A 26,107-nucleotide genomic window follows, 5' to 3' on the forward strand; every position below is an offset into this window, starting at 1 on the left:
GAAGAAACCTCTGCAGAAATTCTTGGCGACAATGGCTGGAGTTACGTTATTTCGTTTCCGCATTAGTTTTATTGTGTTTCTATTACAATGATTTAGAAACACAAGTTGGCTTCATTAAAATTTCTTACATTTGGTATCAGATCCGAATGACCTCTGCCTTGATATGAAATTTTTTTCATTTTTATACCATGAAAATGATTTGATTTTGGTTTCTTCTTGGAAACTTGTTGATATATTTTGTTGAAAATCATGAGGAAATATCATTTTCAACATTTTTAGTCGGTAAAATGCTCATATTATGTATGCATATTTAGTTATATTAAATTATGTATATGAGCAAATTTTTTATGTTTAAAATGTCTAGTGATCCATATAATCTTAATTAATTAAGAATTAGCCACAACATCCTTAATTAATTAAAATTATATATAAAGTTAAAATAAGGATCACATAAGTAATTAGACATCAGATTGTGACTGATTATATTTTATATAATAATTATTATCCCACAGGATCTTTTATTATATTTAATATAATTAATCATGATAAAATATCAAATTATTTTCATAATTTACCCACAGGAATTATGAATTGGAATATAATTTGATAGTTTTATCATAAAGTTCATTTAAATCTATTTGAATTAAGAATTTAGCCCATAAGCAATTTTTATGTCATGAGATTCATATTTTTGGCATGTTTCACATTGATAAAACATGTATTTTAGTTTATTAAGCTTCAAATTTTGACATAAGCATGTTTGATTTTATGCAGTTTCTCAAACTGTTAATTTCTCTGATATTCGATGTGATATTCCCGAACTTAGTGGTGATAACTATAAGATATGGAAGGAGAGGGTTCTCCTCCATTTAGGGTGGATGGATATTGATTATGCTATTATAAAAGACGAACCACCTATAGTCACTGATACCAGCACTCTAACTAAGATCGCGTTATATGAGCGATGGGAGCGATCCAATCGGCTCAGCGTGATGTTTATCAAAACTAAGATAATTGCTAGCATACGTGGTTCTGTTGACCAGCATGAAAATGTCCGAGACTTGCTAAAGGCTATCAATGAACAATTCATCACTTCGGATAAGGCACTAGCAAGCACCCTTATAATGAAATTTTCATCCCTTAGACTCACCAACATAAAGGGTGTGCGTGAGCACATAATGCAAATGCGAGATATTACGGCTCAACTTAAGAAACTTGAGGTTAATATGTCAGAATCCTTCCTGGTGCACTATATTCTGAACACCCTTCCACCTCAATATAGTCCTTTTAAAATTTCATACAATACACATAAGGACAATTGGTCAATTAATGAATTAATAACCATGTGTGTTCAAGAAGAAGAGAGGCTAGTAATGGAATTGGGTGAGAGTGCATTGATGGTAACCACTCGAGGGAAGAACAAAACTAACAAACATCAAGCCAATCAAAAAGCTTATCAGTAGGGAAAAGGTAAAATACCACCCTAAGCTGATATCAAGAAAGAAGCAAGGTGTTTCTTTTGTAAAAGAAAGGGACACGTAAAGAAGGAATGTACGAAATTCCAACAATGGCTTGAAAAGAAAGGTAAACCAACCTCATATGTATGTTATGAATCTAATATGGTCAATGTTAATATTAACACCTGGTGGATTGACTCTGGATCAACAATCCATATTGCAAACTCTTTGCAGGGTATGCAAAACCTAAGGAAGCTAGTGGGAAGTGAGCAAAGCATCTTATCAGGAAATAAGATGCGCTCACATGTGGAAGCAATTGGAACATGCATTTTAACTTTAAGTAGTGGTTTTGTTTTAAAATTGGAAAGAACCTTTTATGTACCAAGTTTCTCACGAAACTTAATTTCTGTTTCCAGACTCGTACCATTTGGATATTCCTTTAATTTTAAAGACATATCATTTCATTTATTATATAAATCTGATTGTGTTGGGAATGGTATTTTGTTTGATGGTCTTTACCGTATTTTATTACAAAATGATAATACTCAAGGTTCAATGCATGTTCACGCTGGCATTAGGAGGTGTAATATTAATGAGGACTCCTCTATATTATGGCATCGGAGATTAGGACATATCTCCATAGAGAGAATTGTGTAGTACTTAGTACTCTTGATTAGTTAAAGATGGGGTACTTAGTACTCTTGATTTTACTAATTTTAAGACTTGTATGGACTGTATTAAAGGAAAACATACCAATAAGTCCAAAAGGGGTGCTAATAGGAGTTCGGACTTATTAGAAATAATTCATACTGATATATGTTGTCCAGACATGAACATACATGGTCAGAAATACTTCATCTCCTTTATAGATGATTACTCACGATATATGTATATATATTTGCTTCATAATAAAAATGATGCATTGGATGCCTTCAAAGTCTTTAAGGCTGAAGTTGAGAACCAATGTGGTAAGCAAATTAAAATTGTGAGATCAGATAAGGGTGGAGAATATTATGGTAGATATACTGAAAATAGACAAGCACCTGGTCCTTTTGTTAAGTTTCTTCAAGAACATGGGATTATTGCCCAATACACTATGCCTGGTTCTCTAGACCAGAATGGTGTTGCAGAAAGAAGAAACCGAACATTATTGGACATGGTGCGGAGTATGCTTAGCAACTCCAATCTTCCTAAGTTCTTGTGGACTGAAGCATTAAAAACGGCTGTGTATATATTAAACCGAGTTCCAACCAAGGCTGTCCAAAAGACACCATTTGAACTATGGAAAGGTTGGAAACCGAGTTTACGACATATGCGCATTTGGGGATGTCCGTCTGAAGTCAGGATATATAATCCACAAGAGAAGAAACTGGACCCGAGGACTGTTAGTGGATATTTCATTGGATATGCCGAAAAGTCCAAAGGTTACAGGTTCTATTGTCCATCTCACACAACTAGGATTGTGGAATCAAGAAACGCTAAATTTCTTGAGGATGATGTGATTAGTGGGAGCGATCATTTCAGGAACATAGTTTTCGCACATGATCATATAGAATCTCAACCTTCCACATCAAATGATAGATTGGTTATAGTTCATAGCACTCATCAAGTACAAACTAGTGCTGAACAACCAATCATTGAAATTCCACAAGTTGTTGATAGTATTCTAATAGATCAAGCAGTTTAGGAATTACAACAAGCCCTTGAACAACTAGTTGAACCACAAGTTCCTTAAGGAACCATTGGTACAATATTAAGAAGATCTACTAGAAATAAAAGATCAGCAATTCCTGGTGATTATGTTGTATATCTACAAGAATCTGACTATAATATTGGAGCCAAAAATGATCCTGAAACATTTTCACAAGCCATGAGTTTCAAAAAGTCAAATTTATGGCATGATGCTATGAAAGAGATGAATTCCATGATGAGCAATGGAGTCTGGGATCTTGTAGAGTTGCCTAATGAAGCAAAGGCTATTGGTTGCAAATGGGTCTTTAAAACTAAAAAAGATTCGTTAGGCAACATTGAGAGATACAAGGCAAGACTTGTTGCAAAGGGATTTACTCAAAAAGAGGGAATCGATTATACGGAGACGTTTTCTCCTGTATCTAAGAAAGATTCTCTGCGTATTATTTTAGCATTAGTTGCTCATTTTGATCTTGAGTTGCAACAAATGGATGTGAAAACGGCGTTTCTTAATGGAGATCTAGAGGAAGAGGTTTATATGAAACAACCTGAAGGTTTCTCCTCTAGTGTTGGTGAGCACTTGGTTTGCAAGCTTAGGAAGTCTATATACGGCTTAAAACAAGCCTCCCGCCAATGGTATTTTAAATTTCATGAAGTGATTTCTTCATTCGGATTTGTTGAAAATCTCATGGATCAATGCATATACCAGAAGGTTAGTGGGAGTAAAATATGTTTCCTTGTTTTATATGTAGATGATATTTTTCTTGCAACCAATGATAAGGATTTGCTGCATGAGGTGAAACAATTTCTTTCTAAAAATTTTGACACGAAGGATATGGGTGAAGCATCTTATGTCATTGGCATTAAGATCTATAGAGATAGACCTCGAGGCATTTTAGGTCTATCACAAGAAACCTATATTGATAAACTTTTAGAAAGATTTCGGATGAAGGATTGTTCACCAAGTGTTGCTCCCATTGTAAAAGGTGTTAGGTTCAATTTGAACCAATGCCCAAAGAACAACTTTGAAAGGGAATCAATGAAAAACATCCCATATGCTTCTGTCGTAGGAAGCCTTATGTATGCTCAAGTCTGTACTAGACCTGATATTGCATTTATTATGGGGATGCTAAGTCGATATCAGAGTAATCCAGGTATGGACCACTGGAGAGCTGCAAAGAAAGTGATGAGGTATCTACAAGGAACCAAAGATTACATGCTTATGTATAGACATACAGACAATCTGGATGTGATTGGTTACTCAGATTCAGACTTCGCCGGTTGTGTTGATTCTCGTAAATCAACATCAGAATATATTTTTATGATGGCCGGTGGAGCTATTTCTTGGAGAAGCGCTAAGCAAACCTTGACTGCTACTTCTACCATGGAAGCTGAGTTTGTCTCCTGCTTTGAGGCTACTTCACATGGTGTATGGCTTAAGAGTTTCATTTATGGGCTTAGAATCATGGATTCTATTTCTAGGCCATTAAGAATTTTCTGTGACAATTCAGCTGCTGTCTTTATGACTAAAAACAATAAAAGTGAAAGTCGAAGTAAACACATCGACATTAAGTATTTAGCCATAACAGAACGTGTAAAAGAAAAGAAAGTGGTCATTGAGCACATTAGCACTGAATTGATGATTGCTGATCCTTTGACTAAAGGCATGCCACCTCTGAAATTCAAGGATCATGTAGAGAAAATGGGACTTGGTTCAACTTTGTAATGATATTGAAACTCTTATATATTGTGAAATTTTCTCATTTATGTGCACATTATTTTGAGAAAATATATTATTGTTGGATCAAGAATAAACATAAGGTTTATTCATAAAGTAATATTACCACATTAAGATTAAGAAACTAAATACATCGTGATACATGGATGATAATACTCACTCTTAGAGGACTTATCGGTATGATTCATGTATTTATTTCTTAAGAAAGTTGTTTGAGAAAGATTAATTCAAATTATTAAGATAAACGTATGGACCAAGTGGGAGAATGCAACGGTTATTATTAAATATCTTATTTAATAATAACGTAACCGTTCTTATTAACATTCATAATTCATTATCATGAATTTCTTCATTTATTATGGTTTAAATGATTTCAGTTTCTTATTCTTTATGCATGAAACCGTTATTATTAAATTAAATATTTAATATCATTAAGTTCTTCATTATGGTCCAAACATTACAAATTTGAATTAATTCTTGAATGTTATGAGTTGGTGATGATAAATGTTCTTGATGGAAGAACATCTATATATACATGAGGATTTTGGTCCCTTGGCTCAATCATCTCTTTGAAGCGAAAGGCTTTCCTACACCATCTAAAGCGAGAGTTCTGAGCCGAGAAGAACCAAAGTTCAAGAAGAAACCTCTGCAGAAATTCTTGGCGACAATGGTTGGAGGTACGTTATTTCGTTTCCGCATTAGTTTTATTATGTTTCTATTACAATGATTTAGAAACACAAGTTGGCTTCATTAAAATTTCTTATATTGGAGACATATACACCCGTTTTACGAATGTCGTCAATAGTCTAAAAGCTCTTGGTAAAAGTTTTTCAAATTTTGAACTTGTTAATAAAGTTTTACGATCTCTTTCTAAAACTTGGGACTCTAAAGTAATGACCATTCAAGATGCCAAGGATTTGAATACTTTTTAACTTGAAGAACTTATCGGGTCGTTAATAACCTATGAGATGACTTGCAATGCTCATGAAGAGCTTAAGAACTACATTCCAAAGAACAGGAAGGATTTGACACTTAGAATAAATGAAGACCACTCGAGCGAAAGCTCAAGTGATGATGAACTTGAACTTCTCACTATAAAACTTAAAAATTTCATTAAACAAAAATTAAAAAATAAAAATAAACTTAAAAAGAAGTTACCAAAGAAGAAGAGAGCACTTAAAGTGACTTGGGATGAAACGAGTGTATCCGAAGAAGAGGAGCCAACCAATAAAGACGAAACGATAAACTTCGCCTTTGTGACTCTCGACAATGAGATAAACAACTCAAACGAAACTTCTTTACTTTATTTTGAAATTACATAATTCTTTTCATGAGTTCTTTTTAACTTAGTTAGTAAAAAAAATTAAAAAAAATTATTTCATGTTTCTTTTTCTAGTTATCTTGAAAATTTTGAGCATGACAATTGCATGATAACTCCTAGCACTAAGATTCACTAAAAAACAAAAATACATTAATATAAAAAATAAAATATTTTTGATTGAAAATACCTTTTGTTCAATGAAATCACGATTGATATTTTAATGACATAATAATGTAAGACGTAATGAAAATGTTAAAAGATTTTGTATCATTCTTGATGATTTTATATTATCCATGAGGATTTGAAGTAATGATGATTTTTAGATACTTTATGGTTTATTGATCTTGATGATTTCGATAATGAAATTTATTTTTCGATTTTAATCAATGATGCATAATGATCATGCTTAATTAGTTTATCTTTCAAAATTATGCATGATGATTCTTGTGATTTATGGATCTTTGCCGTAATGAAAATTCTTTTTCGTTTTAAATATTGATGCTTATTTTTATTTGGCATCAAAATTTAGGCATGATTATATGAAATCAATCATATGAATTGAAACACTAAAAACAGGAAAGCTTTCACCTTAAAAAATTTCTCTACTTTATCAATTTTTCACTAAGAGATTGATAAAGTTATTTATGCCATTTTGAATATCTTAAAGTGATTTTGATGATTTGTTGATTTAAATTTAGATGAGTTTCATCTAACCATGATGTTTATCTTGATTTCTCAATATTTATAGCTTGAGATTTACCCTATATAAATCAAGATCTTTTATCTTTGATGTTTCTTTTTGCTATCTACTATCCAAATGAATCATGATTTCTCGAAATTATAATTTTTATGATTCATAATGAATTGAGAGATATTATACATGAATCGAGATCCTTTATGTGTTCTCTTATGACGCCTTTTGCTATAGGAATGTCTTTATCTAATCTTGATTTCTTGATATTTGATACTTGAAATCTTTCTAAGAATTAAGATCGTTTTCTCCTTGTTTCTTTTTTCTGTTCACGAAAAAAGGGAGACTTATCCTAACAAATCATAATATGCTACTTGACATCTTGAGAATTTATGACTTGAGTTTTGTTATGCAATTCTTCCCTTCTTCATTCTAGTTTACAATGACAAAAGGGAGAAAGAAAATCGCTATTGATAAATCAATTAATGCAATTTTGAATCTCTTATGATTTTGATGATTTGAATCTAAATGAGATTTTTCCAATCAAATCATGAACCTTCTCTTGATTTCTTAACTTGAGATTTTCTTTTATGAATCAAGGTTTCTTACTCTTTATTTTCATATGATTCTTGCATTTTTGTTAACAGAAAATTTTTTATATGAATAATGTCTTTTGGTATTCACATAATCTTATCTTTCATGATATGATTTTTATAATTCTTTGTATTCATGAAGTATATTTCATCACCAAAATTCTCTTGATATTCTTTATGTGATGATATGAAATTATGCATGAAATACTCATTTATGTTGATGCATACAAATGAGAAGCTATGATCATACATGGTAGGATGTAATGTAATTTGACATTTTGATACCATTATGATTTGAATTATTTATGATTTAGAATGATGTATGTAATACTATGATTTGATGCTAAAATGATGTATCATGAATATTTGAGTATCATGTATAATATGCCCATAGTGATGATTTATTTTTGGTGTTATGCATAAAGTAAGGATGATATGTAAGGTTTTAAAATTATGCATATTTTAATTTGAAACTATAATGATGCACAAATAAGATTGATACTTTACCTTTGTCATAATTTCAAAATTGTTGTAAAAGGAAAAAAGAATTATAACATTGTATTCTTCCCTTCTATTTGACAATGACAAAGAGGGAGTAAAATTTACTAGTTTACATATTCTAAAATGATGCATTGCTATCTTGCATTCTTTTTTCAAAAACTTGCTAGCCTTCATACTTCAAAGTGAAGTAACACTTACCAAATTGCTAGCTTGCTAGCTAGCTTGCATACTTCAAGAAGAAAGAAAAAGTTGCTAGTTTGTACATCATAAAGAGAAGCAAAAAGCTTGCTCATCTCAAAAGATGTAAAAATTTTGTCAACTTTCATATTTGTAAAATTTGCTAGCTTGCATATTCCAAAATTATGTAAAACTTACTAAATTTGCTAGCTTGCAAATTGCATAGTGAAATACTTGCTAGACAAGAAAAAATTGCTATCTCAAACTTTGCAAAGAAAGCAAAAAAATTATACTTCTCAAAAGAGAAGAAATTTACTAGCTTGCATGATAATAAAACTTAAGACTATGTTTATTATGCAATGATTTGAAATTACGTTTTAAAAACAAATGCTATTTGCACTTCTCCTTTTTGTTGATGACAAAGAGGGAGAAGATATGATGATAATGTGAATGATGTATTGAAAAATTTGATTATGCATGATTTTATAATCATATGTTATAAATATTCATGATGAAATATTGCTTTCACTTGAATTCAATTTGAATATAAGGTTCTATCAATATGGCATATTGATAGGGGGAGTTAAGGTTAACTCCATCATCAATTGGTTGTCATCATCAAAAAGGGGGAGATTGTTGAATCTCAGATTTTGATGATGAAACCAATTGATAGTATTTATGATTTGATCTACATTTTGAGTGACGTAGGAAGCTTCAATCAAGGAGAGACAATTAAAGCAGGAAGAATCATGTTGGGCTGGAGAGAAATATATCAGAAGATTAGACGTTGAGCCGAAGGATCGGTCGACGTATCGACAAAAGGCCTCAGGCTATGGGTTTGGGCATCAAGCAAAGAAGAGCGAAAATTGTACCTAGGAAATCGGAGTTGCAGAGGTCAACTTACCAATTAGGCAATAAGCTGCAAGACAGGACGATGCACCGAAGAATCAGACGAAACGTTGATGAACCAATGACATGCCGGACAACATTTGAATTAAGCCTTATAATAATTGTCTAAGATCGAAGTAGGTTTTAAGTATGCATGATTAACTATGATAGTAAGGCATAAAGCAAAATGAAGTCCCGGAGTCAAGAACGAGACTTCGTTGGGAGTTCGAGAGTTCGTCGGAAGTCCATATGTTCATCGGAAGTTCTGTCGAAATTGACTGAGAAGTCCAAGAGCTTGCTAGAGAAGCTCATCAGAACTCGCCAAGAAGATCATCGTGAAGTCCAAGAGCTTGCCGGGAGTCCGCTGGAACATTGCCGAGAGATCATCGGAAGTTCGTCGGAAGATCGCTAGAAGCTCGCCGGAAGAAACCTAGACTAACGAACTTATTTAGCTTAGTAAATGTCTTAAAATTCATAGTTAGCACATAATTGGGTTAGAATTGAGCCAACTCAATTAGGGGCTAATTGAGACAAGTTTGGGCTATGTTGGGCCAAGTAAAAAGGCCCAAATAATGACCTAATAGGTGGAACCGACATGGCACAATCTCCGAGACTATGTTAGGTAATGGTACTGCTAGTCTATGTAGTGGTACCGCTCAGACTCAGTCTCCAAGACTATTAGGCGACGGTACCTATAACAACCCTCATTTTTAAAAATTTAGTAAATACTTGTTTATAAATATGAGGATTATTTAATATTTTTTATATTAAATGATATTATATTAAAAATTTATAACTAGGGACCTAAGAGTAAATATTAGAAATTTGATATGATTTATGAAAGATTCAGATTTAAGTTAAAGAAAAAAAAAGGGAGGACATGTGTCACTAGCTAACCTAAGGTTGGTGCCACCTATGTTTGCTCTAAGGATGACACATAGGTTTCTTTCATGCATGCTTGCCACTTTGCAAGCCTTGTATTAACTAAACCTAATATAATTAAAGAAGAAACTAAATGAAATCTTAACTAAAGGAGGAAAACTTAGCTACAGCCAGCGTGGGTTTGAGAAGAAGAAGAAGAAGTGTTGCTTGAGGTTTTGCATCAATTTTCCCACATTTGAGAATCAAACTCTTTTAAGGCAAGTGTTCTAATCCCTTCCTATATAAATCTTAATCTCTATTTTTATTTTAATTCTTCATAATTCGAAAGATTTTAGCTTAGCACCAAACATTTCTTTCATTTCGATACAAAGCTATGAATCTGTAATTTTTCGGTAATCTGACCTCCATGCACTATTTCAGATCTAACTTTTGGCCTAAATTCTGATTTAGGCAAAGCTTTAGTTATACTCTTTTAAAGTTTAGAGACCATTCTATGGGAGAGTGTGAGGGAAGCTTTGTAAAAATAGAGTGTAAATGGTCTCTCCTAAACCCGTTAAAACGAGAATCGAGTTGTAAGGGTAGTTGATCTTCACTCATTGAAGGAAGATCATTAGTGGATGCCGGTGGCCTCGACGGAAAGAGAATCGACGGAGTGGATGTAGGTCACGACGACTGAACCACTATAAAACTCAGTTTGGATTTACTTTAAGCTCTTTATTTACATTGCAAATTGCCTTACTTGCTTTACCTTCTCAATATACTCTTCTATAAACTTTCAAGTTAAATTTCTCTTTACAAAACGGTTTTCGTCGGAATCAGTTTTTCATCGTACAAAGAAATTTCAAAACCGGTGATTTTTCCGCTGTCACTAATTCACCCCCCCCCCTCTCTCTCTTTCTCTTAGTGCTAACTCATTCCTAACAAATAGAACAAAATCATATTATTGAATATTAAGAAAAAATAGTATAATAGTTTTATTTATATATTTTAGATAAACAAACATTAAAGTTATTAAACAATTCAATAACTATTAAATATTAATTTTAAAAAATTTGAAATTAAAAAACATAGAAATAACTTAAAAAGGTCAGAATAACATTTTTTTAATTTTAAACCTTTAAATATATATTATATATTTGTTTCATCCATTGAAAGCATGAACTTATGTAGTCCAAATTTGAGACAAAAGCCATTTGAATATTATTATAGAATATCTTCTAAATTTTAAGCATACAAAAAAACAAAAAGGAGACTTGAGTCACTTTTTTTTTTATGGAATTATTGTTTATGGGTCTTATTAGAAAAATGTTTAGCCCCAATTAAAAAGAGAATAACTTACGTTCCACCTTTTTTAAAAAAATTAATTTTTTAAGAAACCGTATAAATAACTTGCAAAGACGTAAATGACTTTTTTTTTTTTTTTTTTTTTTCTATTTTTAAGTCTTTAAAATTGGCATTTTTTTATTTATGTTAACTCTTAAAAGCATGAAAATTATATCATTTTAAAATTTACTCATTTAAATTTAATTTACAACCCTTTGGAATAAAAATCACTTATATTTTATTATAGAAGAGTCCACTGAAGTTTTGAGGATATAAAATTTTTTTGGATACCTGAGCCTATTGCCCTTAAATACGATTCATTGTGTTTTGGTCTATCTAAAATAATTAATTTACATTCCACTTTATCTAAAAATTCTTAAATTTTAAAAAATAAATAACTTTAAAATTATAAATGATCATTATATTTCTAAGCTTTTGAAATAGATAATTTTATTTATTCTAGACCTTAAAATCATTAAATTATGATATTTTTAAATTTTGCCCAATTGAAGGTTAATTTATAACCCTCTTGGGGCAAAAACCACTTCAATATTACTAAAGATCTTATTTTAAGAAAAATAAAAAAAATGGTGGCTTGAGTTACATAGTAAGGTTATATTGTTTTTTGGTCACATTAAAAAACACTATAACCATATCAAAAAATAGTATAACTAACATTCTAGTTTTTCTTTAAAAAATTAATTTTTTAGGGAACACTAAATATAACTTAAGTCTAAATTATCATTTTTTTAAAGTCTTTAACAATATTTTTTAAATTTATTTCAATTCTTCAAAGTATTAAATTATTTTTTAAAATTTTACGAGGTGAATTTGTCATCCTTTATAATAAAAATCACTTGAATATTATTATAGAAGGCTTTCTAAACTTCTACAGATATAAAATAAATTTTGAAGACGAGTTACATTGATTAAGAAAATAAAAAAAAAATTATTTTCTTTTTTTAAAATATTATATTAAATAACATATATGATGGTCACATATGGACTCAAATATAGCCCTATTATTTATACAATAATGTAATAACTAATCAGATGTCTTAACAAAAATCAAAAGTTTATAATTAGAGGGTGATAAATGAAAAAAAAAGATAAATTCTTGAAAAAAACGTATCTTTTAGGGGGCTTTTTTTTGGGTGTGCCTTTTTTCATATTTCCTAAAGGGCACCCCTATTTATTGTAATCCCTAAAATATTTAGTAACAAGATAAGTGGAGTAATATGTATGCAGTCTAATTCTTTAGTTATAGTGTTTTTTATTAAACTTATAGTATCTTGATGGAGGTGTCAAAAAAATTATAATTGACTTAAAAATCTATATATTTTTAAATCTTTCTCTATTCTTATTCATAAATTAATAAGGATACATATTCGAAACCCTAATTTTAAATTATTTAGTTTTTATTGGGTTCTTCGTCTATTTGCAATAATTACAATTGTTGAATCTCGGATTTTGATGATGAAGTCAATTGTCATTTGTTGTCTAATCTATGTGTTGAGATAAGTGTGTAGGATTAACTACGATGAAAGTTAGACAAGCAGCAGGAGTTGCGCCAGAGTCAAGTTCATGATCACGTTGGGAGTTCGAGAGTTCGACGGAAGTTCGGACGGTCGTCGGAGGTTCTGCGAGAACAGATCCGAGAAGTCCAGAAGCTTGCCAAGCGAAGCTCGTCGGAACTCGCCAAGTGGATCGTCGCAAAGTCCAGGAGTTTGCCGGAAGTCCACAGAAGAATCACCGAGGGTTCATCGGATGATCGACGGAAGTTCGCCGGAAACTCGCCGGAAGAAGCGATTGACGCATCGGAGCAAAGCTGCAGAAATTGTCTTAGATTTGATCGTAGTTAGCACGTTGATTAAGTTGGAAAATGGGAGGTGATCCCATTAGCTTAATCTTGGGGCAATTGGGCCCCTGAAAAGATAGAAATTGGGCCGAATGGAGCTAACCATTCGGACCCTGATTGCAATAGGAGGTGCAACCGCCTAGGCCAAGAGGTGGCACCGCCTGGGCTAAGCCTCCCAGCGAGACTGGGCGGTGCAACCTCCCCAGCTAGGAGGTGGCACCGCCTGAGCTCAGTCTTCGAGCTAGACTGGGCGGTGCAACCTCCCTGACAGAGAGGTGGCACTGCCTGAGCTCAGTCTTCGAGCTAGACTGGGCGGTGCAACCTCCTTGACAGAGAGGTGGCACCGCCTGAGCTCAGTCTTCGAGCTAGACTGGGCGGTGCAACCTCCCTGACAGAGAGGTGGCACCGCCTGGGCTCAGTCTTCGAGCAAGACTAGGCGGTGCAACTTCCCTGACAGAGAGGTAGCACTGCCTGAGCTCGGTCTTCGAGCTCTGCCAGGCGGTGCAACCTCTCCAGTCAAGAGGTGCAACTGCCTGATCCCGAAATTCCGGGATTTGATCGTTTTGAGCTCCAAATTTGAATTGGGTTGGGGCCTATAAATACCCCACCCATTCAGCACTGAAGGGACACTGATCCACACCGAATTCTTGATCTTTTTAGTGATTCTAAGAGCTCAAATTTGTGTAAAGTCCAAAAGTTCTCCTCTTTTCTGTTCTTCAAGTCTTGAGTTGTAAAGAGAGGAGGGAAAGGATCTGTAAGGGTTGTCTCCTGAGCCCGTCAAAAGGAGAGAAACTATAAAAGGGCAGTTGGCCTTCGCCCATTGAAGGAAGGCAGCTAGTTGACGTCGGTGACCTCGTCGGAGGAGGAAGCCAAAAGTGGAGTAGGTCAAGACTGACCGAACCACTCTAAATCTCTGGTTTGCTTTTATTTCGAGTACCTTATCATTACTGCAAACCTCCTACATAACTACTGCTCTCTGCGCCTTTACGAACAAGTTCTAAGTGCTGATCTTTCCGAATCTGGATTCAGACGTCAATAGGTGTTTTCGTACGATCTTTACATTGCAGCTTACATTTACGTCTTAAATCTGTTTATAACTGCGAACTGTCTTCTGCGCTTTTACGAACGAGTTTCCTTGCAGTTTACATTTACATTTTGATTCTATTTATAACTGCAAACTCTCTTCTGCAATTTTACGAACGAGTTTCAACATTTAGACGTAAATCGGCTTTCCTCGCACAATCATCAGATTTCAGTTTACGTTTACGTCTTGATTTCAACTACATTCTGTAATATCCCTCGCTTTTAAAAATTATTAATAAAGATTTATATGTAAATTGGAGGACCTATATGTAAATATAGAAATTACAAGGACTAAACTGCTAAGTTGCAAAAAAAGAAAAAAAAAGGGAAAACCGAAAATTCGGTATTATCCCACCGCCTCCCACGCACTCTGTTTCTTCCAGAAACAGAGAGAGCGGTGGGGCGTGAGGAGAAGAAGGAGAGTGGTAGAAGAAGAGAGGAAGAAGAAGAAGAAGAAGAAGAAGAGGGAAAAGAAGAGAGGAGGAAGAAGAGGGAGTAGAGAAGAAGAAGAAGGAGAAGAAGAAGAAGAGGAGGTGGCTGCAGCGAGGGCTGCAGCGAGAAGCTGTGGGGCGTGGGGAGAAGAAGAGAGGAAGAAGAGGGAGAAGAGAAGAAGAAGAAGAAGAAGAAGAGAAGAGGATAGCTGCGGCAAGGCTGCAGCGAGGAGGTGTGTGGGGTTGGGGAGGAAAAGGGAAGAGGAGAAGAAGAGGGAAAAGAGAGGGAAGAGGGAGAGGAGCGAGAGGTGGCAGCAGCTAGGGCTGCAGCACCTCTGTTTCCTGCAGGTGGAAACAGAGGAGAGGTGTGGGGCGTTCGAAGAGGAGAAGAAGAAGAAGAGGAAGAGAAGAGGAAGAGGAAGCAGGGGAAGAGGTTGTGATACCTCTGTTTCCTGCAGAGGAAACAGAGGAGAGGGTGTGGGTGACGTCGGGGAGAAGAAGGGGAGGAAGGAGAAGAAGAGAAGAAGAAGAAAGGAAGGAAAAGGAAGAGGAGAAGGGAAGAAAGTAGCTGCGGCTGCGGTTGTGGCAGCTGCAGCTGTGGCAGGGAAAGAAGAAGAGAAAGGAAGAAGGGGAGGAGAGGAAGAAGAGTAGGGGCTGCGGCTGCGGCGATGGCAGCTGCAGTTGGAAGAGAAGAAGGAGAGGAAGATGAGCAGGGGAGGAAGAAAAGGCTGTGGCCGTGGCTGAGGCTGCGACTGCAGCATGCAGCTGGGAAAGAAGAGAAGGAAAGGAAGAAGAAGAGAAAGGAAGAAGGGAAGGAGAGGAAGAAGAGAAGGGGCTGCGGCTGCGGCGATGGCAGCTGCAGTTGGAAGAGAAGAAGGAGAGGAAGATGAGCAGGGGAGGAAGAAAAGGCTGTGGCCGTGGCTGAGGCTGCGACTGCAGCATGCAGCTGGGAAAGAAGAGAAGGAAAGGAAGAAGAAGAGAAAGGAAGAAGGGAAGGAGAGGAAGAAGAGAAGGGGCTACGGCTGCGGCGATGGCAGCTGCAGTTGGAAGAGAAGAAGGAGAGGAAGATGAGCAGGGGAGGAAGAAGAGGCTGCGAGTGTGGTGGCTGCAGCCGTGGCTGCGACTCCGGCTGCGGCTGCAACGTTGGCTGCGGTAGCTGCGGCAGCGGTGGTGGCTGCAGTAGCTGCAGTAGCTGCTTTTGGGAAAGAGAAAGAGTAGGAACGAGAGAAGGGAAGAAGGAAATAGTGCAGTGGAAGGGGGCTGCGGTTGTGACCGCAGTTGCGGTCGTGGCTGCGATTGTGGCAGCGGCAGCGGCGGCGGCTGTGGCAGCTGCGTTTGGGAAAGAAAAAGAAGGAATGAGAGTAAGAGAGAGCAGGTGACTGTGCCTCGATGTTCGACACGTGATGTAGTTGCGAAGAAAGGAAGAAAACGGGAGCACAAAACGAAACAGAGAGAGGACACGGCGAAAAAGTAGAAGGATTTGAGCTGGCACCTTCTTTGGATCTTCGGATCGAAATCATTGAAAGGCAAGTTTCCCACTTGTTTCGATCCTTTCTATTGCAAGTTCCCTGATCGTTTCTCCTATAATTGCTTTGATATTTCTTATTGCAAGTTTCCCGCTTGTTTCAATCCTTTCTATTGCAAGTTCCCTGATCGTTTCTCCTATAATTGCTTTGATATTTCTTATTGCAAGTTTTCCGCTTGTTTCAATCCTTTCTATTGCAAGTTCCCTGATCGTTTCTCCTATAATTGCTTTGATATTTCTTATTGCAAGTTTCCCGCTTGTTTCAATCCTTTCTATTGCAAGTTCCCTGTTCGTTTCTCCTATAATTGCTCTGATATGCCTTATTGCAAGTTTCCCACTTGTTTCGATCCTTTCTATTGCAAGTATCCTGATCTTCCTCACTGCCATTTTTATCTCTACATTTGCTTTGAATATGAGGAACTTTGAATTGTTCTAGCCTTGCATTTGTTATATCTCCTGTTTAAACGTAACGATTCGAATCTGTGCAACTTTTGAGATTCTGACCTTTTGATACCGAGCTGCCTATAAGTCTTTGTTGGAAACTCTGATTTGTTCAAAACTGATTTCATTGGAAACTAGATTCGTAGACCTTTCTTTGATATATGGATTGAAAGATTTGGAATCCAAACACCTGCCCAGTTATCTGTTGAATCTGACATTATGAATTCTGCCAACAGAGATTTTGTTCTACGACACTTGCTTACCAAATTATTTGTAACTCTCTCTGTTGGACAGTTCAATTCCTATGAAGCCTGTCTTATCTGAAAGTATTATCCAATGATTATTTCTGAGTAAATTGGAGCACGATTGATAGTTTGAATCATTTGTTCAATGTGCCTCTTGTATTCTGCCAGAAATCGAGCTTTGGTCGATTTCTCATATTCTGGTTTCATTTCTTTGGAAATTGATATCCTTTAGCCTTCTTATTCAATTGAGCTTTATATTACTACTTTGAATTCTTGTATGCTCTTGTCCTTAAAATTATTGCATTCTTGAAAACTGTTGTGTAACGTTTATGCTATATCGTATTGACTCATATAGGCACATGTATATCCTATTGTTCCGCATTTGCTGTCGATATGTGCCTATTCCAGTTTCATTCCTTTGGACATTGAATTCATCAAATCTTCTTATTGAATTGAGTTATTTGTGATTGCTTGGATTCCATATGTGCCCTTGCTTTCAATTCCCTTCAAATCTGAATATACTTGTGAAAGATTATTGCTTACTTCGGATTGACTCGTAAAGGCACATGTACGTTTGTTGTTCCGCGTGTGCTTCCGATATATGCTACTTATTGTTGAAACTATCCTTTTGTACTCTGGTGTGTGGGATTGTCTGGACCTTTGCCAGAAATGGTAAAAGGTATGCGCTGATTTGCCCGCTTTGTGGGGTCCCGCTTTGTGGGATATTCTGGTATGCGCTATTTGCCCGCTTTGTGGGGTCCCGCTTTGTGGGATATTCTGGTATGCGCTTATTTGCCCGCTTTGTGGGGTCCCGTTATGTGGGATATTGTAGACTTTTGTCAGGTGGTCATTCAGAAATGGATGAATCACATTCTGACTGAGATCCCACTACACCTTCTGTATGTTTGATATGATATCCAGAGCTTTGGTTATGTGTTTCTGTACATGCTTTGGATAAGATTGATATGTTTGCAACGTCAAAGACGACGTTTGAGCTTCTGTACGATATTTGTTTTCGATATGCTCTGAAATGCTTCATTCACTGATGATATGCTTCGAAATGTTCCATATGCCATTGATATGCTCCGGAACATTTCATATGCCATTGATATGCTCCAATTACTCTGTGCTCCATTTGCTATGAACTGATATGTTCTGAAATGTCCTATGTGCCATTGATATGTTCCAATTACTCTGTGCTCCATTTGCTATGAACTGATATGTTCTGAAATGTCCTATCTGCCATTGATATGTTCCAATTACTCTGTGCTCCATTTGTTATGAACAGATATGTTCTGAAATGTCCTATCTGCCATTGATATGTTCCAATTACTCTATGCCCCATTCGTTATGGATCAAATATGTTTTTGAATGACATGATACGTATGATTTGGTATCTATTGAGATGGTATCCTTGAGAATTCTTGTATTCTGCCTTGCATTATGATACCTTACTCGTTTGAAACCGTTCCTTTTGTTCTGAATATGCTTTGTCACTTGCTGAGCCGTTTTTGGCTCACTCCGTTGTTATATAAATCTTTCAGGTCAGCTTGTCACTCTTCGAGATGTTTGATTTGGGCTGAGGCAGTGGATAGCTATTCAGAATAATGGGCAAGTCTGGTTGGTTATTACGATATTGTTGTATAAGTATGTCTTGTATGTAATGAAATGTTGTCGATGAACCGAAATGGATATACTGTGTCAGAGTGTTAGGAGATCTCTCTTATTTGGAATTTCAGAATGTTAAGTCTAATTTATGGTGATATGAACTTGTGGTGAATAGTTGGAGTTCTGATTGTATAATTTATTTAGCTTGTGGATTTATAAATGTTGTTCTTGTTTGTCAAGTTGGCTTGGGTTGCCATAAATGTGAATTATCGAGTGATGTGATATATGATTATAAACTGCACAGGTTTTATGGATGTGAATATGAATAGAATGTTTTCAGTGTCCTCAAACGTTAGTTTGGATCCTGGATTGGTCTGTGACGAAAATTTTAAAAATCATGGATATTTTGAGGGGCGTGACAGAGGTGGTATCAGAGCATTGTTTGAGGATTACTGAAATATTTGATATGTTGACGTGCAAAATATATTGAGGTCTAATGAACTATAGTGATTGGTGGAAATTTTCTTTGATGTATTTTAGGAATCTGGGATGATGAGGACATTTGGTCCTCCTATTTCATTGTTTCTGATTAATTAAGGGGAATGAAAGGATTGATTGGGGATATTGAATCAGAGTGGCGTAGCGGAAGCATGGTGGACCTAATTTCATTGGTGGTAGAAAAATGAATGATGCAAACAGAGAAGATATTTGATGTACAAAATTATTTTGATGATCAAAAGATTTCTTTTGCCACCTTATATTGGAAGTAGAGGCTGATTATTATTGGCAACAATGAAAAGAATTTTTGGAGATCAGTGACAAGAATGATAAGGACAAGTTTACCAATAAGAATATGATTGGAAATGAATCAGAAAGTAATGACAAGAGGGTCAAGACATTTGGATTTGAAAAGGAAAGTCACCACCAAAGACTTAATCATGTGTGAATTACAAGTTAAATTATGAAACAAGTTTGTGTTTTCGGGTGATTGGAGTCTATTTTGCTTGTAGAAAGTTGGATCATAAAATAAAAGTTTGCCCTTTGAACAAGAAGAAAGAGTCACTGCCTCCTAAATCATCAGCCCATGTAAGAGTGTATGCTATCACTAAATATGATTCTGAAACTTCTGAATTAGTGGTCAAAGGTATTATGCATGTTTATGAAAGAATGCAAATATTTGTTCGACCATGGGTCCAATCTACGATTTGATTCGTAATATTTTGCTTATCACTTGGGTATTCAACCTAGACCACTACATTATGTGCTATAAGTAAATACGATCATTGGAGATTCTTTGATAACGAAGTTGAATCTGGTCCTCTTGTCTGATTCTTATTGGAGAACTTGAACTTTTGCTGATTTAGTTCTCCTAGATATTTGGAGTTTTGATATTATACTTGGTATGGATTGGCTATCTTCCTAACATACCAGTATGGATTGGTATATAACAAATGATCACATTTTGCATATTTGATCAGCCGATCTTTTATTTTGAGAGTATTGGACATTATTTATCTCCTTGCCTAATGTATCCCAGGATGACTTGTTTGGATTACCTCCAAATGTGATTTTGCTTTTGATTTGGTCCTTGGGACAATCCTAAAATCTAAGCCTCTCTACAGAAAGATATCATTTGAGTAAGTGGAATTAGAAAAGCAACTACAAGGATTATTAAATGAGGATTTTATTTGGCTTAATATTTCATCATGGGGTGCTCCGGTGTTAGTTAAAAGAAATGTATGGAACATTGAGGCTTTGTAATGATTATAGACAGTTGAATTAGGTGACCATCAAAAAAACGAGTATTTTCTGAAGTAACGACTTGCTCAATTAATTACAGGGTACGCAAGTATTTTTAGAAATTGATTGAAGGTCGGGTTACCGTCTATTGAGGATCAAGGAGGAGAATATTTCGGTCACTCGTGGATAATTATGTAATTGTATTGTATTGATGAAACTATTTAAGAGTAGGAGGAGGAAATAAAGATATCATAATCCTCATCTTTTCATCGATTGAGCTATGATCAATTTAGAGGACTAAATTTTCTTTTAAGGGGGGGAGAGTGTAATATCCCTCGCTTTTAAAAATTATTAATAAAGATTTATATGTAAATTGGAGGACCTATATGTAAATATAGAAATTACAAGGACTAAACTGCTAAGTTGCAAAAAAAGAAAAAAAAAGGGAAAACCGAAAATTCGGTATTATCCCACCGCCTCCCACGCACTCTGTTTCTTCCAGAAACAGAGAGAGCGGTGGGGCGTGAGGAGAAGAAGGAGAGTGGTAGAAGAAGAGAGGAAGAAGAAGAAGAAGAAGAAGAAGAGGGAAAAGAAGAGAGGAGGAAGAAGAGGGAGTAGAGAAGAAGAAGAAGGAGAAGAAGAAGAAGAGGAGGTGGCTGCAGCGAGGGCTGCAGCGAGAAGCTGTGGGGCGTGGGGAGAAGAAGAGAGGAAGAAGAGGGAGAAGAGAAGAAGAAGAAGAAGAAGAAGAGAAGAGGATAGCTGCGGCAAGGCTGCAGCGAGGAGGTGTGTGGGGTTGGGGAGGAAAAGGGAAGAGGAGAAGAAGAGGGAAAAGAGAGGGAAGAGGGAGAGGAGCGAGAGGTGGCAGCAGCTAGGGCTGCAGCACCTCTGTTTCCTGCAGGTGGAAACAGAGGAGAGGTGTGGGGCGTTCGAAGAGGAGAAGAAGAAGAAGAGGAAGAGAAGAGGAAGAGGAAGCAGGGGAAGAGGTTGTGATACCTCTGTTTCCTGCAGAGGAAACAGAGGAGAGGGTGTGGGTGACGTCGGGGAGAAGAAGGGGAGGAAGGAGAAGAAGAGAAGAAGAAGAAAGGAAGGAAAAGGAAGAGGAGAAGGGAAGAAAGTAGCTGCGGCTGCGGTTGTGGCAGCTGCAGCTGTGGCAGGGAAAGAAGAAGAGAAAGGAAGAAGGGGAGGAGAGGAAGAAGAGTAGGGGCTGCGGCTGCGGCGATGGCAGCTGCAGTTGGAAGAGAAGAAGGAGAGGAAGATGAGCAGGGGAGGAAGAAAAGGCTGTGGCCGTGGCTGAGGCTGCGACTGCAGCATGCAGCTGGGAAAGAAGAGAAGGAAAGGAAGAAGAAGAGAAAGGAAGAAGGGAAGGAGAGGAAGAAGAGAAGGGGCTGCGGCTGCGGCGATGGCAGCTGCAGTTGGAAGAGAAGAAGGAGAGGAAGATGAGCAGGGGAGGAAGAAAAGGCTGTGGCCGTGGCTGAGGCTGCGACTGCAGCATGCAGCTGGGAAAGAAGAGAAGGAAAGGAAGAAGAAGAGAAAGGAAGAAGGGAAGGAGAGGAAGAAGAGAAGGGGCTACGGCTGCGGCGATGGCAGCTGCAGTTGGAAGAGAAGAAGGAGAGGAAGATGAGCAGGGGAGGAAGAAGAGGCTGCGAGTGTGGTGGCTGCAGCCGTGGCTGCGACTCCGGCTGCGGCTGCAACGTTGGCTGCGGTAGCTGCGGCAGCGGTGGTGGCTGCAGTAGCTGCAGTAGCTGCTTTTGGGAAAGAGAAAGAGTAGGAACGAGAGAAGGGAAGAAGGAAATAGTGCAGTGGAAGGGGGCTGCGGTTGTGACCGCAGTTGCGGTCGTGGCTGCGATTGTGGCAGCGGCAGCGGCGGCGGCTATGGCAGCTGCGTTTGGGAAAGAAAAAGAAGGAATGAGAGTAAGAGAGAGCAGGTGACTGTGCCTCGATGTTCGACACGTGATGTAGTTGCGAAGAAAGGAAGAAAACGGGAGCACAAAACGAAACAAAGAGAGGACACGGAGAAAAAGTAGAAGGATTTGAGCTGGCACCTTCTTTGGATCTTCGGATCGAAATCATTGAAAGGCAAGTTTCCCACTTGTTTCGATCCTTTCTATTGCAAGTTCCCTGATCGTTTCTCCTATAATTGCTTTGATATTTCTTATTGCAAGTTTCCCGCTTGTTTCAATCCTTTCTATTGCAAGTTCCCTGATCGTTTCTCCTATAATTGCTTTGATATTTCTTATTGCAAGTTTTCCGCTTGTTTCAATCCTTTCTATTGCAAGTTCCCTGATCGTTTCTCCTATAATTGCTTTGATATTTCTTATTGCAAGTTTCCCGCTTGTTTCAATCCTTTCTATTGCAAGTTCCCTGTTCGTTTCTCCTATAATTGCTCTGATATGCCTTATTGCAAGTTTCCCACTTGTTTCGATCCTTTCTATTGCAAGTATCCTGATCTTCCTCACTGCCATTTTTATCTCTACATTTGCTTTGAATATGAGGAACTTTGAATTGTTCTAGCCTTGCATTTGTTATATCTCCTGTTTAAACGTAACGATTCGAATCTGTGCAACTTTTGAGATTCTGACCTTTTGATACCGAGCTGCCTATAAGTCTTTGTTGGAAACTCTGATTTGTTCAAAACTGATTTCATTGGAAACTAGATTCGTAGACCTTTCTTTGATATATGGATTGAAAGATTTGGAATCCAAACACCTGCCCAGTTATCTGTTGAATCTGACATTATGAATTCTGCCAACAGAGATTTTGTTCTACGACACTTGCTTACCAAATTATTTGTAACTCTCTCTGTTGGACAGTTCAATTCCTATGAAGCCTGTCTTATCTGAAAGTATTATCCAATGATTATTTCTGAGTAAATTGGAGCACGTTTGATAGTTTGAATCATTTGTTCAATGTGCCTCTTGTATTCTGCCAGAAATCGAGCTTTGGTCGATTTCTCATATTCTGGTTTCATTCCTTTGGAAATTGATATCCTTTAGCCTTCTTATTCAATTGAGCTTTATATTACTACTTTGAATTCTTGTATGCTCTTGTCCTTAAAATTATTGCATTCTTGAAAACTGTTGTGTAACGTTTATGCTATATCGTATTGACTCATATAGGCACATGTATATCCTATTGTTCCGCATTTGCTGTCGATATGTGCCTATTCCAGTTTCATTCCTTTGGACATTGAATTCATCAAATCTTCTTATTGAATTGAGTTATTTGTGATTGCTTGGATTCCATATGTGCCCTTGCTTTCAATTCCCTTCAAATCTGAATATACTTGTGAAAGATTATTGCTTACTTCGGATTGACTCGTAAAGGCACATGTACGTTTGTTGTTCCGCGTGTGCTTCCGATATATGCTACTTATTGTTGAAACTATCCTTTTGTACTCTGGTGTGTGGGATTGTCTGGACCTTTGCCAGAAATGGTAAAAGGTATGCGCTGATTTGCCCGCTTTGTGGGGTCCCGCTTTGTGGGATATTCTGGTATGCGCTATTTGCCCGCTTTGTGGGGTCCCGCTTTGTGGGATATTCTGGTATGCGCTTATTTGCCCGCTTTGTGGGGTCCCGTTATGTGGGATATTGTAGACTTTTGTCAGGTGGTCATTCAGAAATGGATGAATCACATTCTGACTGAGATCCCACTACACCTTCTGTATGTTTGATATGATATCCAGAGCTTTGGTTATGTGTTTCTGTACATGCTTTGGATAAGATTGATATGTTTGCAACGTCAAAGACGACGTTTGAGCTTCTGTACGATATTTGTTTTCGATATGCTCTGAAATGCTTCATTCACTGATGATATGCTTCGAAATGTTCCATATGCCATTGATATGCTCCGGAACATTTCATATGCCATTGATATGCTCCAATTACTCTGTGCTCCATTTGCTATGAACTGATATGTTCTGAAATGTCCTATGTGCCATTGATATGTTCCAATTACTCTGTGCTCCATTTGCTATGAACTGATATGTTCTGAAATGTCCTATCTGCCATTGATATGTTCCAATTACTCTGTGCTCCATTTGTTATGAACAGATATGTTCTGAAATGTCCTATCTGCCATTGATATGTTCCAATTACTCTATGCCCCATTCGTTATGGATCAAATATGTTTTTGAATGACATGATACGTATGATTTGGTATCTATTGAGATGGTATCCTTGAGAATTCTTGTATTCTGCCTTGCATTATGATACCTTACTCGTTTGAAACCGTTCCTTTTGTTCTGAATATGCTTTGTCACTTGCTGAGCCGTTTTTGGCTCACTCCGTTGTTATATAAATCTTTCAGGTCAGCTTGTCACTCTTCGAGATGTTTGATTTGGGCTGAGGCAGTGGATAGCTATTCAGAATAATGGGCAAGTCTGGTTGGTTATTACGATATTGTTGTATAAGTATGTCTTGTATGTAATGAAATGTTGTCGATGAACCGAAATGGATATACTGTGTCAGAGTGTTAGGAGATCTCTCTTATTTGGAATTTCAGAATGTTAAGTCTAATTTATGGTGATATGAACTTGTGGTGAATAGTTGGAGTTCTGATTGTATAATTTATTTAGCTTGTGGATTTATAAATGTTGTTCTTGTTTGTCAAGTTGGCTTGGGTTGCCATAAATGTGAATTATCGAGTGATGTGATATATGATTATAAACTGCACAGGTTTTATGGATGTGAATATGAATAGAATGTTTTCAGTGTCCTCAAACGTTAGTTTGGATCCTGGATTGGTCTGTGACGAAAATTTTAAAAATCATGGATATTTTGAGGGGCGTGACAGAGGTGGTATCAGAGCATTGTTTGAGGATTACTGAAATATTTGATATGTTGACGTGCAAAATATATTGAGGTCTAATGAACTATAGTGATTGGTGGAAATTTTCTTTGATGTATTTTAGGAATCTGGGATGATGAGGACATTTGGTCCTCCTATTTCATTGTTTCTGATTAATTAAGGGGAATGAAAGGATTGATTGGGGATATTGAATCAGAGTGGCGTAGCGGAAGCATGGTGGACCTAATTTCATTGGTGGTAGAAAAATGAATGATGCAAACAGAGAAGATATTTGATGTACAAAATTATTTTGATGATCAAAAGATTTCTTTTGCCACCTTATATTGGAAGTAGAGGCTGATTATTATTGGCAACAATGAAAAGAATTTTTGGAGATCAGTGACAAGAATGATAAGGACAAGTTTACCAATAAGAATATGATTGGAAATGAATCAGAAAGTAATGACAAGAGGGTCAAGACATTTGGATTTGAAAAGGAAAGTCACCACCAAAGACTTAATCATGTGTGAATTACAAGTTAAATTATGAAACAAGTTTGTGTTTTCGGGTGATTGGAGTCTATTTTGCTTGTAGAAAGTTGGATCATAAAATAAAAGTTTGCCCTTTGAACAAGAAGAAAGAGTCACTGCCTCCTAAATCATCAGCCCATGTAAGAGTGTATGCTATCACTAAATATGATTCTGAAACTTCTGAATTAGTGGTCAAAGGTATTATGCATGTTTATGAAAGAATGCAAATATTTGTTCGACCATGGGTCCAATCTACGATTTGATTCGTAATATTTTGCTTATCACTTGGGTATTCAACCTAGACCACTACATTATGTGCTATAAGTAAATACGATCATTGGAGATTCTTTGATAACGAAGTTGAATCTGGTCCTCTTGTCTGATTCTTATTGGAGAACTTGAACTTTTGCTGATTTAGTTCTCCTAGATATTTGGAGTTTTGATATTATACTTGGTATGGATTGGCTATCTTCCTAACATACCAGTATGGATTGGTATATAACAAATGATCACATTTTGCATATTTGATCAGCCGATCTTTTATTTTGAGAGTATTGGACATTATTTATCTCCTTGCCTAATGTATCCCAGGATGACTTGT

The 26,107-nt window shown here is 36.6% G+C and overlaps 2 long non-coding RNA genes across 2 annotated transcripts; both read left to right on the forward strand.

Moving 5' to 3' along the window:
* The first annotated feature begins 15,010 nt into the window (after positions 1–15,010).
* LOC135674072 (uncharacterized) lies at positions 15,011–20,763 on the forward strand. Its single transcript, XR_010513501.1, has 2 exons — positions 15,011–16,158; positions 18,388–20,763. It is a non-coding gene; the product is annotated as an uncharacterized LOC135674072 (long non-coding RNA).
* A 356-nt stretch (positions 20,764–21,119) lies between these two features.
* Positions 21,120–24,874, forward strand: LOC135674071 (uncharacterized). The gene is made up of 2 exons (XR_010513500.1): positions 21,120–22,267; positions 24,497–24,874. It is a non-coding gene; the product is annotated as an uncharacterized LOC135674071 (long non-coding RNA).
* Positions 24,875–26,107: the final 1,233 nt, after the last annotated feature.

Source organism: Musa acuminata, chromosome BXJ1-5 (genome assembly GCF_036884655.1).
Source record: "Musa acuminata AAA Group cultivar baxijiao chromosome BXJ1-5, Cavendish_Baxijiao_AAA, whole genome shotgun sequence".
In the NCBI taxonomy this organism is placed as follows: Eukaryota; Viridiplantae; Streptophyta; class Magnoliopsida; order Zingiberales; family Musaceae; genus Musa; species Musa acuminata.